This window comes from Zeus faber, assembly GCF_960531495.2.
Source record: "Zeus faber genome assembly, chromosome: 18".
Classification (NCBI taxonomy): domain Eukaryota; kingdom Metazoa; phylum Chordata; class Actinopteri; order Zeiformes; family Zeidae; genus Zeus; species Zeus faber.
Window position 1 is genome coordinate 13,375,694 of NC_137210.1, and position 6,000 is coordinate 13,381,693.

Below are 6,000 nucleotides of genomic sequence, written 5' to 3' on the forward strand. Positions count from 1 at the left end.
TCAGCATAAACAGTCTAACTGTGCCTTCACATAAACATCCTATTGCCTATGAAGTTTGTGTCTATACTTTAAAACAAGGGGCATTATTAACCCTTTTCTTCTTGACAAAATAGTTCTTGAGTTGTTTGCTTGATTATAGCTGATTCATATTTGTTTTACAGGGGAGAGAAAGAAGTTGAAAAGATGGAAATGTTAAACTTTTGAGGACATTAAGCTTTATGGTGGATGGGTTGGCTAAAGTAGCCACACCTGAGGCTTGTTGGTTGGGCTAACAAGTGTCAGGTTTAAAAACCCCGTCCACACACTCAGTCAGGATGGGAGCCCTGTGTCATGACATGTTCTAACTGCTCGTGGGTAATTACAACTTCTAGCCTCATCTCTACAATAAACTGGTGTTCACAACCCCCTGTTATCTGTGTCTCTGTGCCGTAGGTCCCTGAAAACACCACTTGGGTGGTGGATCTGCCACAAGCTCCTTTAACACATAGTTCCTGGTAAATTACTGGGATAACCTTTCTGGCACCGCTAGTGAGTTTCACTGTTCACACATACAGCTACATTCAGGAAAATGTCCCTCTTGCACCTTTTCACACATGCCATGGTAATGCTGGCATAGATGGGGCAAGGGACAGTCCAGCAAATGTTACCTTGTCTGGTCCTGGTCCGCCCCCCACCCAACCCCGCCGGAGAGCAACAGAGGGCGCACGGAGCAATGCACGGACAAAGGTCATTCATTTGGGCACACAAGATCGATGTATTTGGACGTAGTATGCAAATAATAAATAAGCCTATGAAATAAATCAAGGAGGCAATAAATATATAAAAGAGTCAATATATGCCCGACGGACCGCTGGACAGGCTCCAGGACAGATATATAATACAGAGGCACATGCTCTATGCAGAATGATGCCGTCAGGCGTCACATACACGCAGTATACATAGATATATACATGCATATCTGGATGCAATTAAATGCTCTGAAAAATATCCACGATAACCAGAACTGAATGACAATACTGGCAGTCAGTGTGAAGTAGTAGCATTGTGTCAGAACAGAAGGTGAAAAAGACTTCTGAGCTCCACTACTGTTTCTTGCAGATAGTTCTATTAAATAAACCGATTTTCTTTCTCATGGGAGGTGAGGACACAGTGTTGCCTCACAATCCAAATTAAGTTGCTGGACATGCTGGTGTTTGTTTTTAATTGCTTTGCTGTCTGAGGTTTGTCTGCATTCCAGGTGACACCCACAAATGACCACCAGCAAAAAACACCTTGAAAAGTCAGGAAACTAGTTCCTTTGGTATGACACGAATTACATGTCAACAGAATAATAAATGTATTAGAGTGTAGTGGTCAAACATGATACAATTTAATTTGAAGGAAGAATTCAATTAGGTGGTTGTGGATTATTATTAGGATTATTGTTATTAGATATTTTTTATAAACAACCAGAACTCCCACAGTCCTAATCATAATGGATTGTTTGTACATAGCAATGGCTCCAAATATTTAATGTTTTGGCTTGTAGGGAGGTTTTCCCTCTTCCAGTCGTTAATACACAGCAGCTGGCAACAGGAATGGAAAAACACAAAATCGTATTACTCGGAAGTGCGACCGTCTCTAAACACAGCTATCGTATCAGCTAGTGTGATGGTGTAGGTCAACTAGATTCATTCTGAGATAATCCTTCTCAGGTATGTTCAGTCACTGTTGTCATGCTCATTGTGATCAGGCATGATTCTCGCTGTTCAATAGCTTTAATCTTTGCGACGTGCTCTCTCGCATCTCTTCAGTGTGAGCCATATTTCTAAAACTCCAGTCTGAATCACAACTGTCCTAATGGCAACTACAAACAGGTTTCACTTAGCACATTGGAGCAGGCCTACTAGACAAGTTGATTTTTCGCCTCAAATAAGTGGAAGCTTTTAATCTATTCAGCTGTCGATAAATCAACAAACCCTGTGTATCCACACATTTAACAAACGGTAAATCCTTCCCTCTGTCTTCTCCAGCCACAGTCAGAGTCCTGTCTCGCTACTACAGTGTGGAAGAACCGACCGACTACCACACATTTGAATAAATAACAACATTGAATACCAACAAATAACAAGCTGCCTAAAACCACTTGCTCTTCTGGCGCACAATGCACGCCGAGGAATTAAATGGCATAAGCAAAGCACACAATGGACAGAATTGTTAAGCCCGGCCACATGTGGTCCACAACAGCCCTAATGATTCTTGCAAACTCGCCTAGAGTAAAGTCTGTCCCTCTCAGCTGCTGCTGCTACAGTAGCTCGGACAATTTTCCATGCCTTCAACAATTTACTGTAAAATACTGTTTATTAATAAAATTGATCAAGAGGCTACCAGAATGAACATCAGTATGCCATGGAGGGTTACATAAAGAACTTACAGTAGTGATAAAGACTGAATCTGAAGAATCCAGGTACCGAGAATGTAATGAATCCATTAAGGCAGAATATTTTTCAGACAGATTTTTTCGTACCAAGAACAGAACCCCAATATACTGTATATATATATATATATATATATATATATATATATATATATATATATACAGTATATGTATATATATATATATATATATATACATATACAGTATATGTTCTTGATATGGCCATTGGATGAGTGGCGGAGGGAATTCTAAGGGTACTCCACCCAAGGAAGATACCAATTTGCTCACCTTTCCGGTCCTGGTAACATCTCCGGGGGACACCTCCCCAACTCCCGGTTGGTCCTCTCCACCTGCCCAGTCGCTTGAGGATGGTATCCGGAGGTGAGGCTAACCACAACCTACAGCTTTCCCATGAATCCCCTCCACACATGGGACTTAAAGTGGGGGCCACGGTCGGAGACAATGTCCTCAGGAAGGCCGTAGTGACTGAACAGTCAGTAAAACAGTATCTCAGTGACCTGGAAAGAAGGAGGGATGCCAAGAGAGGGGGATGAATATAGATGCCTTTTAAAAAACGGTCTACCACAGAGTGGGGGGGGGGGGGGCTATAGGTGCTGAAGTCTATAGCAAGGTGTGACCAAGTTAGTTGAGGTACTGGAAGGGGCATGAGCTTGCCCGCAGGAGCGTGGCGGGGTGACTTAGACTGAGCAGGAACAGATGTTCTGTACCTGGTGACATCCTGGACTAGGGAAGGCCACCAGTACCTCTCTCTCAGCGCCTGGGTGGTACGTGTTATAACCCTGAGCCCTGTTGCTGCGGATGTGTGTGCTTAACCTTATCAACAGTATTAAACCTAAACTTTGGAGCAATGTCCGGCATTTTCGAGTTTTATTTATTTATCTTGATGTGGGAGTCTCTGCCCACAGGTAGGGTTTTAGGGAGGGAGGGGAGTCTTTCTTGCCTTGGTGCACCAACATGGCGAGAGATTTGATTACACAGAGGAACAAAATGGCTCGCTGGCCAGTATAAAAAATAATGACAATTTCTGGCGCAAAGGGAATGGCGTTCTGCTCTGGCTCCCGGTCTGCCGATGAGTCGGTGCGCCAATCCCCTCTGCAAGACTGTCACGACCAGGGCTAGGAGAGTCCCAAACGCACGACACGGGGAGACAGGAGGCAGACAAAGGATGTTTATTAGCCCACACAGTGGAGCTGGCCGGGGGGACCCGGTCAGGTAGGGATGGAGCAGGGCTGGGCAGGGATGATGATGACAGGGAGGAGGGGTCCAGGATCCGGGTGGAGAGACGGGGAACTGGGCTGGACGGAGAAGGACGGGGGCTGGACGGATAAGGACGGCCAGCCTTGGTCGATGAGCGGAGACAAGCAGGTAAACCGGGCTGGCTGGAGAGGGACAGACAAGCAAGTAAGGGGAAGACAAAACAAAGAGTCATAGACTAGAGACTTGAAACAAGCACTAGGAGCTAGGAATGGAGCCAGTAGCTGTACAACACGGGTAAGCTAGTTGACGGTCTGGCAAAGAATGACTGGGAAGCTAGAGACTAAATACTGTGTGGAGTGATGCAGGTAATTGATCCCAGGTGTGTGCAATTGGCTCAAGGGGGGAGCTGCAGATGACGCAAGAGCAGCCTCTAGTGGTGCTGGGAGGCCGTGGGCCTAACAAAGACAGACAAACATTAAGAAAGCTCCCTGGCCCGAGTCAGACCAATTAGCGCCTTGCAGGCGCTGATACGACCGAGTTGAGGCAGCTTGGCAGCTGCAGGAAGGGGAGCCGTGCTGTCATCTGCAGCCGGGGCTTGATCACGCCACTTGGTCCGCCACATACCCCCACCGCCCGACTTAGGCCAGCGAGCCGTCCAGCCGACAGACGATCCCCCCCAGAGGGGGAGAGAAAGTTAGCCACCCCCGCTCCGCCAGCTTATGGACCACCCAGAAGTTAAAGGGCTGGAGAGGCAGGTGATTCGGGCGTTTGTGTCCTTCACGTGGCGGAGCCACTGCAGTGGGTTGTGGTCCGAACAGAGGGTGAAAGCACGTCTCAGGAAGTAGTAGCGGTGGGAACCGACGGCCCACTTGATCGACAAACACTCCTTCTTCACTGCGCCTCGACTCCTGCTCTGAGAGCTTTCGGCTGATTTTACAGCTGAGCTTACAGCATCGACTGCTTGGTCCCCTCCACCTCCTGGCAGAAGACCATGCCCAGCCCGCTGTCCGACGCGTCACTCTGCAAACAGAAAGGGAGAGAGAAGTAAGGGTTAAACAGTACTGGCTTCCCACAGAGAGCTGACTTTACCCTCGCAAACACCTGCTGGCACTTGTCTGACCACTGGACCGGAGCTGGAGCACCCTTTCGAGTTAAGTCAGGGGCTGGCTAGCTGCAAAAAGTTGGGTAAAAACCTCCTATTGTAGCCAGCCAGCCCCAAGAACTGCTTCACCACCTTCTTGGTCTGAGGTCTCGGCGTGTTTTTACGATCGCAGCCGTTTTATAAAGCTGGAGTTGGACCAGGCCTCCACCCAAGTGGTACTCCAGATACCGTACCTCCTGCCGTCCCACGGCACACTTCTTGTGGTTAGAAGTGAGCCCAGCCTGACCTCAGGGACTGAAGCACTGCGCCCAAATGCTGCATATGCCGCTCCCAGGTGTCGCTGTGAATGATTACGTTGTCTAGGTAGGATACATGCAGATGCAAAACGCGGTCCATGAGTCTCTGAAAGGTGGCTTGGGTACCGAACAACCCGAACGGAAGTATGCGAAAGTAGTACAACCCGAACCGAGTGGAGAAAGATGATTTTTCCTTGGACTACTGAGACAAGGGACCAGTAACCCTTGGTTGAATCCAGTGTCGTGAAAAAATTAGCCGTACCTAACTGGTCCTGAAGTTCATCGACTAGGGGCATCGGGTAGGCGTTGAACTTTGACACCGCTTTCACCCTTCAGTAGACTATGAAGAACCGGACCGACCCATCGGGCTTACCTACCAGCATGATGGGACTAGACCAGTCACTCATGGACTCGTCTATCACGCCCATGTCCAACATGGCCTCTAGTTCCACCTGCATGATCTTGAGTTTATGTTCGGGCAGGCAATACGGCCGAGAGTGCACATTCACTGCTGGGTTAGTCTCAACATGGTGGTATATGATGGACGTGAGGCCTGGCAGCAGCCCCTGGGACGGAGAGAGATGGTCACTTAACGGGGCGTATGTAGTATGATTGGCCGTTTTTGAACCTCCAGCCCCAGCTCATCTCACTCAAGGATTGGTGTGGCCAGAGCCATGGACACCTACTCCCTCCATTCTTTAAAGAGGTTCAGGTGATAAATCTGTGTCGCCACCTGCCCGTTAGACAGTTCAACCTCATAATTGACCTTGCCGACCCGCTGTGTGACCACAAAAGGCCCTTAGCAAGTTTGCGAGCAATTTTAAGCTGGACGTAGGGAGCAACACTAACACCTTTCTAACTAGTGTGAATTTTCTGAGCCGAGCCCCCCTGTCGTATAAGAGGTGCTGATGTTCCTGAGCCCGGAGCAAATTCTTCTGTGATAACAGCCCAATCAATGCGTGCTTTGT